At 33.8% G+C, this 14163-nt stretch overlaps 1 protein-coding gene and 1 long non-coding RNA gene across 7 annotated transcripts in view; one reads left to right on the top strand and one right to left on the bottom strand.

The window, feature by feature from the left end:
* GckIII (Germinal centre kinase III) overlaps positions 1–14163 on the top strand; it is a 103194-nt gene that overhangs the window by 51874 nt on the left and 37157 nt on the right. The gene's annotated exons all lie outside the window — the stretch shown is intronic.
* Positions 975–1488, bottom strand: LOC143201978 (uncharacterized). The gene is made up of 2 exons (XR_013007059.1): positions 1351–1488; positions 975–1295 (listed from the first exon to the last, which is right to left on the bottom strand). It is a non-coding gene; the product is annotated as an uncharacterized LOC143201978 (long non-coding RNA).

Here is a 14163-nt window from a genome sequence, read left to right on the forward strand (position 1 = left end):
AAGTTTTTTTGGTCATGCGTCGTGGATATTTGTGACGTCGAAACATAACAATATTGCCGCATCAACTCTGAGTTTTAGTTCAGTTTGGCTTTGACACCAGAAAAATCTAATAAAACAATTGAACAAAAATGTTATCAAATACAATTTATTTTAACATTATAGTACATCTAATACATATATTATCGAAGGACTTAAAACTACAATTAAGAACCCAGGTATAATAGTTTGAAGGTTAGGTTTGTTTTATTTACATTTAACTCTTTTGCACATGATTTAGAATTATACTCCTGGAGGCCTAATCCACCTAATTAACAATTGTATATCTGAGAAAACAGTTTTACTTTCATTCGAGAGCATATTTACTTTTTACGTTTAGTTCTTGTTTCCTTCGATGGTGTGTTTACTTGGAAAGTCATCTTTGTACCACTGTATTTTTATTTCTTCTGCTACTACCTGTGTACATCACTCTTGATAAAATTAATCACTGAATTCTGTCTAATGCCTTTACCATATCTATAAAACAGTTAATATTCATTATCTCCTCGTATGTTCTAACCTAATGCTTATGTTTAATTTTGAACAGTTACAATCATATCTGTGCACATAAATCATTCGCGCCGTACAATACCATTTCCTATAGTTATATTCAATTAATTATGTGTATACCTTTAATTATTACCGCTCTCATCACTCTGTCTCAGGAATTTCCAGCATTGCACAGCATTATCCTGAAAATGTTTTTCAGTCACTTTCACTTTACGACTCACTGTCCAATTCATTCACTAAACTGTTAATTTCTAATCTGTCTAAAACGTTCTACGATTCTACCATTTATCAATTACATCCTTTGTATGTCTTATTGAGTTCATTCAAACCGAAGGTGTTATGGTTGACAATACTTCCTTCCACATATCCAAACAGTTTTTGATGGAATATCTTTCTCAACCTGCAATATATTTGCAACTATTAATAAATATAATGACCAATTTGAATTTGAATGCTATTGTAACTCTTTCCATCAATTTTTATTGTCTTTACACTTTTTTGTTACTGCCCTGTCAAGAGTGCCACAATGAACCATTTTGAAATATTCAAGTTTCTTATATTATTTTATGGCTTTAATTAAATTATTTTTAAGGTAATGTCTGGAAGTTCCATTAAACCTCTCTGAGTGTTATCTTTACACCATTTAAACCTTATGCCCTGTAAGAGTGTATGAAAGGATGCCTTACATCCCTCAAAATGGTCCATGTCCCTAACTCTTTTATGTATACTTTCCAGAGAGACAATTTTCTCTAAAATAATTTTATCAAATTATGTTTATATCGATAAAATAGTTGGTGTACTTACTGTTCTTATACATTTCCTATATTTGGTCTCGAATAGAGCCAATATCAAGATGGTCAAAATTCGTCACCCACTTTGTATGTAGAAGAGTTTTCTTGGGTGAATCTAACGTATTATTCTTCATTTTGTAAGCGATGTTATTCACGGTACCCACAGTAATATTTAGCACGACAGCAACCCGCTAAAAAACCTCTTCAATAAAATTGTAGGGACTTATATTATTTAATATCATCAATAGTCACCTCTCTAACGCAATTGACCGGCAAAATCTATTGTTTTCCGCATTTTCAAACAAAGTAATATGATATATAACGGAGCAACTTAAATTTTGTCAAAATAAAGAGCTAAAATAATGTTTGTCGGTTTATAACCTGTAGTATTTATAACTAATATTTTGAATAATTTAGAGTACATCTGACAACCGGACGACGACCAGCTGTCAGTCGTATGCAAGATTCTTGATAGCATAGCGATAAGAGGTTTTAACTCTTGCCTAAAAATTATTGCTACTGTATAATTAACTAGACTAAATTAACTAGTAGTTTTTAGATATAATATAATGTTAAAATAAATTATATTTGGTAACATTTTTGTTCAATTATTTTATTTAGATTAGAATGTTTTTGTATGTCAAAACCGAACTGAACTCTGAGCTTTAGAGTTGATGCGGCAACATTGTAATGTTTTAACGTCACAAATATCTATGACGCATTACTAAAAAAACTTTGAATATACTATATTGTCTGCCATACACTTAAAATCATGCTATAACTTGATAGGTAATACAGGTCTTTGTTTCTTTCAAGAATATCATCCTACATTAAACATAGCACTTTTCAGACCACGTAGCATATAAAATAATTTTTCTGCGTAGTATATCCACTACCTGGCAAAAGGCATCACAAGTAAAATATGCCAATAATGATGTTTATAAGAACTGTTATTGGGAATTCTCTTCAGGTAGAGTGTTACTTCGGTCGACCTTGTGATTCTACCTGATTTAAAATAAACACCCTCTTTCGATGAGACCTCGAGAATGTATATTTTATTTAAATTTATTCGTAGCATCAAACCGGTTAATACATTTTTCTCCCGTATCGAACAACAATGCCGCTAATGGATCTTTTATTCGCCAATTATTAAGTTAGCAACCGTTCATTTGACGTGTTCCTGTTTAATGATCCAGGATATGTCCGTCGTATCCTCGTCTGATTGCGCGTAATTTTCCGAAGATTTGTCAACGACTATGGTTTGACTCATCGGCATTACTGAATGTCATGAAGCAGTTCGTTAAGTTTGACTAGAAAGGTCACGAGCCACTCCTAGTGCAATTCGGTTTCAGTATTAATTTTAGCGGTAAAAGCAAGGCCTTAGAAAGCAATGTTTCGTATGTTTTTAGATATTTTTAGATCATGCAGTTATTTTTTTGTTTGGACCAAAGTTTTTCGATGCCATTTTTGTAGTACGATTTGTCCTTTTCTTCAAAATAGGCCTCGGTTTCGGCGATAGCCTCTTCATTCGACGAAAATTTCTTCCCAGCGAGTATTCTTTTGAGATCTGAGAACAGGAAATAGTCGCTGGGGGCCAGATCTGGAGAATACGGTGGATGAGAAATCAATTCATGTGTTTTTGCCATCGTTTTCACTGACTTGTGACACGGTTCATTGTCTTCATTTGTCAATTATTTTGTGGATTTTTTTCAATGTTTTCGTCAGTGATAACCTCTTTTGGGCGTCCAGTACGTCACCGTCTTCGGTGCTCATTTCACTACGTCTAAACTTAGCATACCAATCCTTGATGGTTGATTTTCCTGGGACACTGTCCGGAAACTCGGTATCAAGTCAACTGTACTTTTTCCCTTCAAAAAGCAATATTTTATCAACACGCGAAATTCCTTTTAATCCATTTTTTCACATTAACAAAAGTTGCTTCACTCAAAATGCTATAATTTTTGATTCTGAGACAAACCGTGGCTTCTAGCTAGTCGGTCCAACTAGCTTAAGCTAGTTGGTGTATAAAAATCCACGAAGGAAACTTTAGAGTCAGTTTGAAAGAAGTTGAAAAACAGAACCAAAGATTCCATTACTTCGAAACATTCGTCATTGACAAGATTGGGCGAAATTAAATTAATTTTCCGCTACACTACATGCATTTATTCGAAATTGGTACAGTTTCATTTTCATACAATTTCATTTTCTATTCTGTGTACATTGACGTACATCTGATTCATCGTAATTATTACATCGGTCATACGACAATCTCTCTCTCCCGACTGCCTGACGTGCGTTGCGCAATTTCTCTAATTTCGCAACCACGCTCGTTGGTGACTAACTAGCTTGGGTCTTCTAGCCCTCCGCGAACAAACCTTCTGGTGCAATTTGCATATCGTAAAACAATGCATGTACGAAAGCGTTCGAAGGAGTTACGGCCTTTTTACGAATTTCTGACCGAGACGCCATATTAAACAAAGAGCCATTGTGTAAGATAACCGTGACATTAGACAGTGGCGTACACACACGCTATAAATCTCGTTATTACTCGGACGCGAGGCACGACTATAAACGGTTATTGGGACTGGCTTCTTCAGTTCGAATCACAAAACATCTTAGAAATAAAGAATATGATAAGATATTAGAAGGGTATCTCCTTCATTCTTGTGAACAAGTTTAGCGTTCATTTGCAACCAGAGGACACGACTGACAATATGAGCTGCGGGAAATTTAAGATATCTTAATAACAATGTATTGTACTAACAATATTTTAAAACGAGATATAAAAAAATTGACAAAAAAATTTATACTTTTAAATATACAATGTTTAATAAAATATTGAATATGGAACATTTTATATTATCTTAAATATAACTGCCAAATATAGTAATAAATATAGTAAAAGCCAAATATAGTAATCTCTTTTTAAATCTTTTTTTTTGACAAATATTTATTGTAAGTATATAATTGTAAGTCATCCATATAAGCTGTGTTATATTTAGGTGTTGCAATAAAAAATTTTTCATTTTTGCTTTTTGCTACTCTGTTCATTTTCTCATCCACCAAAACAAACAACACCTAACTATTATCTTTCTAATCACGTCTTGTTGAGAATGCTCAGTGAAGTTGATCATGTTGAAAAATACAGGCATTAGCATATATAAAATATTGGACAGACTGCTTGTTAAGTTTTGTGCATAATCTGGGAATAAAATGGAACAGTCGAGACATAATTTACCAACAAGGTAAAAAAAAGTCCCCGGCTTCCTTTTTTCTGGTTTCCTGACATATTTGGATCAATGTTTTCCTTTTTCTATGCCACAGCTAAAATAGGGACATGTTATACTTTTCAAACCCCTGTTAAGCAATGCTCTTCCACATTTCGGTTTGTGGTCAGTCGGTGTAAAATGTACACTAGAAGCCATTTTGATCTTATTTAAAACCTCACAAGAGATCCCCATCACTTTTTCATTATTTATTGCTAAAAACCATTTCTGACGTAGAGCAGAATCCCTAGGGAAGCGGTGCTATTTAAAACGGTACTAGATCCTGGGGCGCAACACCTGAGATGTCTTCAGATTCAAACAAATCATTTTAACTAAAAAAAACCATAAAAATACAGTTAACAAAATAAGAATACTTAACACGCAAGTTTATAAGTTTTTTAAGTTTGCTTTGTCAGCCATGTTGAAAAATGCATCCAATTCGAAAGAAACATTTTCAACAAAAGCTTTGTAAAAAAAAATAAACCGGAATTCTTTGTATATAAATCATATTGTTTCTAGGGAAAGTATATAATTACCAAAATAGTCTAAAATATCCAGTAATTTCTTGATTATTTCCACCAAATAGAAACACACGTACCCTACGATTTTTTTTCTAGGATAGTCATTTTTTTCCATTTTCTAAATTGACCAGCTAGAACTAAATGGTCTTCGGCTGATGTCACTTCAGGTTCGGGATATGTTTGTTTTGCGGGCGACAGAGACCCCGGGTTACGACTGGGACTGCCGTAATTGGTTTACTACCGGGGTTTGTGGACGGGAACCTCACACCGAGCATGTTTATGAAATTTTTCACAAACGGGATGCCTGATTCGAGATGTATGTTGACGTTCCTCATAAACCATGGGGCTCTGAATAACGCACGGACTTTTTTGGATTGGAACACTTGGAGTAGTTCAAGTTGTCTATCCGAGACATACCTGTACCACACCTGTGCTCCATTGAGGCAGATTGGACGGACTAGCATTTTATACAGAAGGACAGTCAAAGTTGCATATGTCAAATTTAGCTTTGCTATCAAATTTAAAGTTCAAGCCACCTAGCCGCAAATGAACAAACTAAGACACTGTTTCACATGCGCCCATTTAGATAGCCTTCTAGATTTTCAATATTTTGTGGTTCGAGTCGAAGAACTAAGGATGTTCGATGCGGAGAAAAATATCGACGTTTTAGAGAATATCGATATTAAAAAGAAATATCGGGAAACAAAAAATTGATATATTGCTCCAAAAGAATATCGATATTTTTTAATATTTAGAAAAAAAAGACAATTTTAACGAACTTTAAGTACTGTAAAATGTCACAAACATTTAAAACGGTATATTAAATCCACCCTGAATATTTCAAATTTAGTTGAAGTTTAGTATACGTTATGTTTGTATATATATATTTTTTATTATTTATATTATATTTTTGAAAAAAAACTCGATATTTTTTCGGCATTTTTACAAATATTCTAAGAGATCGATATTATTTTTCTTGTTTTTTCTGTTATATTGGGTTGGTAAATCGCGATTATGTCCAACATTGATACTTGTGTCGAATATCTCCACAGCACTGCCTTCATTGTTGGAGAGAGTCAAGCGTTATGGTAGTTTTGATTTTTATCAATGTTTTTCAAAATGTATTATATTATTAACTAGCGACCCGCCCCGGCTTCGCACGGGTGCAATGCTGATACTAAATTAAATACACTACAGAAAAAATATGAACGTTGTATATAAAAACATAGCGGCCCGCTCCGACTTTGCACGGGCATAAAATATATATGCCTATGTCACTCAATGAAAACATGATTAAAATCGATCCAGTATTTTTGGTTCATTCATTACTGCCCTTGGCCTGCACGCATTAAATTTGGAGTAAAACAATTCCTCTTCCCCTATACTTACTATGAAGATTTCCTGCTATCTTTGGAATATCTAAATTCATACAATTTTTATTACATTACACATTTTTAAACGCAAATTTTAAATTTGTAATATCTCCGAAAATATTTGTTTAATTTACATGCTGTAAGGAACCATATTGATCTATATTAATTGCACACTGTATTTAAGGTACTTAATTCGATAAGGATTAATGCCGTATTGCTTAAAATAGCTTCGTAAATAAGCCATTTTCTCACGTAAAAAGTAAACAATAAAAATGGTTAATGTGGGTTATCCCTAAAAGATAAACATATACCATCGCGAACTTTTTTGTAGACCTTTTTATGGTGTACAATACTGTAGTACATTAATTTGATCTAACTCGTAGGGTTAGGCAGCGTTTTTGCTAATTGCTAAATAAGCCTTAAAAAATAGGCTAATTTACTACATCACGTTAGAAACCTCTAAAATTAGCAATGTTGCCTTAGTATATTATCCATGTATTATACATATAAACCTTCCTCTTGAATCACTCTATCTATTGAAAAAACCGCATCAAAATCTGTTGCGTAGTTTTAAAGATTTAAGGGCACATAGGGATATAGGGACAGAAAAGGCGACTTTGTTTTATACTATGTAGTGATTACTATTCATCATTGACTAACCTACCTCTAAAATAACTTTAGTCTAGGTATATATATAGGAAGACTCATCGGTCCTATCTTAGTCTTTGGTGTAATAATGGTCATGTGTTAACACTGCTGTTTTTCTATTAAATTCACCTGGCTACACTGCACAAGAGCAAATGGTTTGATCATTTTGAGTCTGTGTCCTATTCTGCTGTTATACAAGAGTTGTATTTCTTCGATATTGACATGAAAATAGAGTATTTAATCATGTCTCCTTTCAATTCTCTTGATTTCCTGAATGACAGTTGGTATCTGAAGGTCTCGGTGTAAGTAATCAGTCCTAGTATTTAGTTTATTTTTCGCGGACATCCCCATAATTGAATGATTTTGTGACCTTCCAATAAACCAATACATATTCCTATATTTGAACTCCAGTTCTTTCTTTTTCTTTTTCACATATTCCTTCCAGCAGGTTTTGCATCGAAATTCATTGCGAGATACTTAGCGTTGTTGTTACATGAAGTGATATTATTATTTATTGTTATTGGTGCGGTCTGATTAAACTTGCCTGTTGTAATTTTCGTGTGGCTTCTTCGCTATTGTCTGCGACAACAAGAATCGCAGTATCGTCGGCAAATGTATCTATCGTGATATTTTCCCTTTGTGGTACATCACATGTGTAGAGTGGGTAAAAAATTGGCCCCAATACACTTCCTTGTGGCTGCTTTAGTTTCTTTTATTGTAGAGTAGACTTGCTCTTGTTTGACTCTAAACGTCCTGACTGCGATGTAAGATTTTCATAGTTCATTGTGTTACTTAACATTTTCTGTAGTTTATGAACGAAGCCTATCTGAACATACGTGCATCGGTGCTCATTTCACCACGTCTAAACTTAGCATACCAATCCTTGATGGTTGATTTTCCTGGAACAGTGTCCGGAAACTCGGCATCAAGTCAACTGTATTTTTGTCTTCAAAAAGCAGTATTTTATCAACACGCGCAATTCCTTTTAATCCATTTTTTCACAATAACAAAAGTTGCTTCACTCAAAATGCTATAATTCGCAAACTAATGATCCGACAGCTGTCAAATTTATACACACATCTTTTGGGAGTTAGCGCTAACTAAAAAACATATGGATTTAATTCTAGTAGCGCCATCTATGTGTCAGGTTTTTCAATTGACCTGTTACTTTGTTTTTTGGCTAATATGATGTATTATCAAAATTACTTGGATAAGACTTAACCCGACGAATGAAATGTCTCCCTCTTTGATTCTGAGACAAACCGTGGCTTCTAGCTAGTCGGTCCAACTAGCTAGAAGCCACTTCCTTGTGGCTGCTTTAGTTTCTTTTATTGTAGAGTAGACTTGCTCTTGTTTGACTGTAAACATTCTGACTGCGATATAAGATTTTCATAGTTCATTGTGTTACTTAACATTTACTGTAGTTTATGACCGAGGCCTATCTGAACATACGTTTTTATCTTCTATCTATAAGTTTTTTCAAAGACATCTGTTATTCTATGCACCTGATCAATTTTTGAATAAAACCAAACTGATGTGATGGTATTAGTATAAAACAGTACCAAATTATTCGTACCAACCAGAAATTTCACCAAAACTATGCCAGTAACCAAACTGAATGCAGCCGGATGTTTTCCCAATATCTCATACGACCACCAATGAACAAAAAACAAACGTTATCTAATCCGCGAATCGACATTGAAAACAATGACCACTTAATGGAACTATTAAACAATAAAACGTGGTGCATTTTTTCCACCGTCCAATCGTTATTAATTTAAAATTTCTTCGTGGGTTTTAATCTAATTATAATTTCGTACGTTTTTCCTTGAGGCATGGCGTCAGATATCGCCTGAAATAAATTAAAATGTCGTTTGTTGTTTAAATCTAGGTACCGGCCTCAAGTCGAGGTAAACATATGAAGGCGTACAAGACCGTCTATCTTGTTACCGTTAGATATGAGCGCGTTATTTTATTGTCGGAGAATCCACCATTAAAAAAAATTAAACTAATGTATATATCTAATAAGTTTGTTTTAATATCGGTAGAGTGGAGAATGTTCAATGACAAGTTTGTTTGAACTGCTTGTCTTTTCTCAGTAACGTTCCAATATTTCATTTCATTGAACTAAGATTTCTGGTACAGTTTCTAATATCTCCTCTAGGACAGGTCGCATTAGTTTAAACCGAGATACATCAGCTCGAGGTAAACATATGAGGGCGTACAGACCGTCTATCTTGTTACCGTTAGATATGAGCGCGTTATTTTATTGTCGGAGAATCCACCATTAAAAAAAATTAAACTAATGTATATATCTAATAAGATGATAAAAATCAGACCAGAAATAGAAATCGTTTGTTTTAATATCAGTAGAATGGAGAATGTTCAATGACAAGTTTACTTGAACTGCTTGTCTTTTCTCAGTAACGTTCCAATATTTCATTTCATTGAACTAAGATTTCTGGTACAGTTTCTAGTATTTCCTCTAGGACAGGTCGCATTAGTTTAAACCTAGATACATCAGCTCGAGGTAAACATATGAGGGCGTACAGACCGTCTATCTTGTTACCGTTAGATATGAGCGCGTTATTTTATTGTCGGAGAATCCACCATTAAAAAAAAATTTAACTAATGTATATATCTAATAAGATGATAAAAATCAGACCAGAAATAGAAATCGTTTGTTTTAATATCAGTAGAGTGGAGAATGTTCAATGACAAGTTTGCTTGAACTGCTTGTCTTTTCTCAGTAACGTTCTAATATTTCATTTCATTGAACTAAGATTTCTGGTACAGTTTCTAGTATTTCCTCTAGGACAGGTCGCATTAGTTTAAACCTAGCATTAGTATAAATCAGCTCGAGGTAAACATATGAGGGCGTACAGACCGTCTATCTTGTTACCGTTAGATATGAGCGCGTTATGTTATTGTCGGAGAATCCACCATTAAAAAAAATTAAACTAATGTATATATCTAATAAGATGATAAAAATCAGACCAGAAATAGAAATCGTTTGTTTTAATATCGGTAGAGTGGAGAATGTTCAATGACAAGTTTGCTTGAACTGCTTGTCTTTTCTCAGTAACGTTCCAATATTTCATTTCATTGAACTAAGATTTCTGGTACAGTTTCTAATATCTCCTCTAGGACAGGTCGCATTAGTTTAAACCGAGATACATCAGCTCGAGGTAAACATATGAGGGCGTACAGACCGTCTATCTTGTTACCGTTAGATATGAGCGCGTTATTTTATTGTCGGAGAATCCACCATTAAAAAAAAATTTAACTAATGTATATATCTAATAAGATGATAAAAATCAGACCAGAAATAGAAATCGTTTGTTTTAATATCAGTAGAGTGGAGAATGTTCAATGACAAGTTTGCTTGAACTGCTTGTCTTTTCTCAGTAACGTTCTAATATTTCATTTCATTGAACTAAGATTTCTGGTACAGTTTCTAGTATTTCCTCTAGGACAGGTCGCATTAGTTTAAACCTAGCATTAGTATAAATCAGCTCGAGGTAAACATATGAGGGCGTACAGACCGTCTATCTTGTTACCGTTAGATATGAGCGCGTTATGTTATTGTCGGAGAATCCACCATTAAAAAAAATTAAACTAATGTATATATCTAATAAGATGATAAAAATCAGACCAGAAATAGAAATCGTTTGTTTTAATATCGGTAGAGTGGAGAATGTTCAATGACAAGTTTGCTTGAACTGCTTGTCTTTTCTCAGTAACGTTCCAATATTTCATTTCATTGAACTAAGATTTCTGGTACAGTTTCTAATATCTCCTCTAGGACAGGTCGCATTAGTTTAAACCGAGATACATCAGCTCGAGGTAAACATATGAGGGCGTACAGACCGTCTATCTTGTTACCGTTAGATATGAGCGCGTTATTTTATTGTCGGAGAATCCACCATTAAAAAAAATTAAACTAATGTATATATCTAATAAGATGATAAAAATCAGACCAGAAATAGAAATCGTTTGTTTTAATATCGGTAGAGTGGAGAATGTTCAATGACAAGTTTGCTTGAACTGCTTGTCTTTTCTCAGTAACGTTCTAATATTTCATTTCATTGAACTAAGATTTCTGGTACAGTTTCTAGTATTTCCTCTAGGACAGGTCGCATTAGTTTAAACCTAGCATTAGTATAAATCAGCTCGAGGTAAACATATGAGGGCGTACAGACCGTCTATCTTGTTACCGTTAGATATGAGCGCGTTATGTTATTGTCGGAGAATCCACCATTAAAAAAAATTAAACTAATGTATATATCTAATAAGATGATAAAAATCAGACCAGAAATAGAAATCGTTTGTTTTAATATCGGTAGAGTGGAGAATGTTCAATGACAAGTTTGCTTGAACTGCTTGTCTTTTCTCAGTAACGTTCCAATATTTCATTTCATTGAACTAAGATTTCTGGTACAGTTTCTAATATCTCCTCTAGGACAGGTCGCATTAGTTTAAACCGAGATACATCAGCTCGAGGTAAACATATGAGGGCGTACAGACCGTCTATCTTGTTACCGTTAGATATGAGCGCGTTATTTTATTGTCGGAGAATCCACCATTAAAAAAAATTAAACTAATGTATATATCTAATAAGATGATAAAAATCAGACCAGAAATAGAAATCGTTTGTTTTAATATCAGTAGAATGGAGAATGTTCAATGACAAGTTTACTTGAACTGCTTGTCTTTTCTCAGTAACGTTCCAATATTTCATTTCATTGAACTAAGATTTCTGGTACAGTTTCTAGTATTTCCTCTAGGACAGGTCGCATTAGTTTAAACCTAGATACATCAGCTCGAGGTAAACATATGAGGGCGTACAGACCGTCTATCTTGTTACCGTTAGATATGAGCGCGTTATTTTATTGTCGGAGAATCCACCATTAAAAAAAATTAAACTAATGTATATATCTAATAAGATGATAAAAATCAGACCAGAAATAGAAATCGTTTGTTTTAATATCAGTAGAATGGAGAATGTTCAATGACAAGTTTACTTGAACTGCTTGTCTTTTCTCAGTAACGTTCCAATATTTCATTTCATTGAACTAAGATTTCTGGTACAGTTTCTAGTATTTCCTCTAGGACAGGTCGCATTAGTTTAAACCTAGATACATCAGCTCGAGGTAAACATATGAGGGCGTACAGACCGTCTATCTTGTTACCGTTAGATATGAGCGCGTTATTTTATTGTCGGAGAATCCACCATTAAAAAAAATTAAACTAATGTATATATCTAATAAGATGATAAAAATCAGACCAGAAATAGAAATCGTTTGTTTTAATATCAGTAGAATGGAGAATGTTCAATGACAAGTTTACTTGAACTGCTTGTCTTTTCTCAGTAACGTTCCAATATTTCATTTCATTGAACTAAGATTTCTGGTACAGTTTCTAGTATTTCCTCTAGGACAGGTCGCATTAGTTTAAACCTAGATACATCAGCTCGAGGTAAACATATGAGGGCGTACAGACCGTCTATCTTGTTACCGTTAGATATGAGCGCGTTATTTTATTGTCGGAGAATCCACCATTAAAAAAAATTAAACTAATGTATATATCTAATAAGATGATAAAAATCAGACCAGAAATAGAAATCGTTTGTTTTAATATCAGTAGAATGGAGAATGTTCAATGACAAGTTTACTTGAACTGCTTGTCTTTTCTCAGTAACGTTCCAATATTTCATTTCATTGAACTAAGATTTCTGGTACAGTTTCTAGTATTTCCTCTAGGACAGGTCGCATTAGTTTAAACCTAGATACATCAGCTCGAGGTAAACATATGAGGGCGTACAGACCGTCTATCTTGTTACCGTTAGATATGAGCGCGTTATTTTATTGTCGGAGAATCCACCATTAAAAAAAATTAAACTAATGTATATATCTAATAAGATGATAAAAATCAGACCAGAAATAGAAATCGTTTGTTTTAATATCAGTAGAATGGAGAATGTTCAATGACAAGTTTACTTGAACTGCTTGTCTTTTCTCAGTAACGTTCCAATATTTCATTTCATTGAACTAAGATTTCTGGTACAGTTTCTAGTATTTCCTCTAGGACAGGTCGCATTAGTTTAAACCTAGATACATCAGCTCGAGGTAAACATATGAGGGCGTACAGACCGTCTATCTTGTTACCGTTAGATATGAGCGCGTTATTTTATTGTCGGAGAATCCACCATTAAAAAAAATTAAACTAATGTATATATCTAATAAGATGATAAAAATCAGACCAGAAATAGAAATCGTTTGTTTTAATATCAGTAGAATGGAGAATGTTCAATGACAAGTTTACTTGAACTGCTTGTCTTTTCTCAGTAACGTTCCAATATTTCATTTCATTGAACTAAGATTTCTGGTACAGTTTCTAGTATTTCCTCTAGGACAGGTCGCATTAGTTTAAACCTAGATACATCAGCTCGAGGTAAACATATGAGGGCGTACAGACCGTCTATCTTGTTACCGTTAGATATGAGCGCGTTATTTTATTATCGGAGAATCCACCATTAAAAAAAATTAAACTAATGTATATATCTAATAAGATGATAAAAATCAGACCAGAAATAGAAATCGTTTGTTTTAATATCGGTAGAGTGGAGAATGTTCAATGACAAGTTTGCTTGAACTGCTTGTCTTTTCTCAGTAACGTTCCAATATTTCATTTCATTGAACTAAGAATTCTGGTACAGTTTCTAGTATTTCCTCTAGGACAGGTCGCATTAGTTTAAACCTAGCATTAGTATAAATCAGCTCGAGGTAAACATATGAGGGCGTACAGACCGTCTATCTTGTTACCGTTAGATATGAGCGCGTTATGTTATTGTCGGAGAATCCACCATTAAAAAAAATTAAACTAATGTATATATCTAATAAAATGATAAAAATCAGACCAGAAATAGAAATCGTTTGTTTTAATATCGGTAGAGTGGAGAATGTTCAATGACAAGTTTGCTTGAACTGCTTGTCTTTTCTCAGTAACGTTCCAATAT

This window comes from Rhynchophorus ferrugineus, unplaced genomic scaffold (genome assembly GCF_030347505.1).
Source record: "Rhynchophorus ferrugineus isolate W39M unplaced genomic scaffold, kcgeb_rfMv2 rfM9, whole genome shotgun sequence".
Classification (NCBI taxonomy): Eukaryota; Metazoa; Arthropoda; class Insecta; order Coleoptera; family Curculionidae; genus Rhynchophorus; species Rhynchophorus ferrugineus.